This window comes from Egretta garzetta, unplaced genomic scaffold (assembly GCF_000687185.1).
Source record: "Egretta garzetta isolate BGI_Z169 unplaced genomic scaffold, ASM68718v1 scaffold891, whole genome shotgun sequence".
Lineage (NCBI taxonomy): Eukaryota > Metazoa > Chordata > Aves > Pelecaniformes > Ardeidae > Egretta > Egretta garzetta.
The window spans coordinates 150,600-151,362 of NW_009258689.1; positions in this window are offsets into that span (position 1 = coordinate 150,600).

The window sequence follows — 763 nt, forward strand, 5'->3', positions numbered from 1 at the left end:
GGGAGCGGGCGGCGCGGCCTTCCCCGCCCTCCGTGTTACCAGTCAGTACTTGTACAACTTGGTTTCTTCCTCTCCTTCCTCTCGTTTTGGTTATGGATGTTGGGGTACCACCTGCATATAGGGGAAACCCACGTGCTCTGTGCTTTCCTGGTATCTTTAACGAGGTACAGTAGCTTTGTCTATCAGCCGAGAACTATACTTGTGGTGTTTCTTTTATTGAGCTTAACGGTCTCTTTAGTAAATACAGGTAGGTGAGTAATTGTTTCAAAAAAAGAAAAAAAAAAAAAAAACAAAAAAAAAAAAAAAAAAAAAGCTCTGCAAAGGCGAGGTTATGTTCTAGAGACACATTTCCTGACAGCTGATCATGTATAACAGAATCTTCTTTTTCCCTTGTGTTCTTCCAAGCTTCTGGTTGGGTTGGGTTTCGTTTTGTTTCGTTTAAAAGAAAAAAAGAAAAAAAAAAAAAAAAAGAGGAAACGTGTCTAAAGTCATCAGTGTTAATTCCCTGTCACAGGGAAGAAGGAAATACTTTAATAGTTAGAAAAAATGCTGAAAGCTCTGCAAAAGACTGAATGTAAAAATAAAAAGTGTACATAGTTGTAAAAAACAAAAAAAAAAACAAAGGAGTTTTTAAACATGTTTATTTTCTATGCACTTTTTTTTATTTAAGTGATAGTTTAATTAATAAACATGTCAAGTTTATTGCTGCAGAGGGCTGCTCTCGATTCCTTCTTGAGGGTTGCGAAGCCGCTTCCCCCGCGTC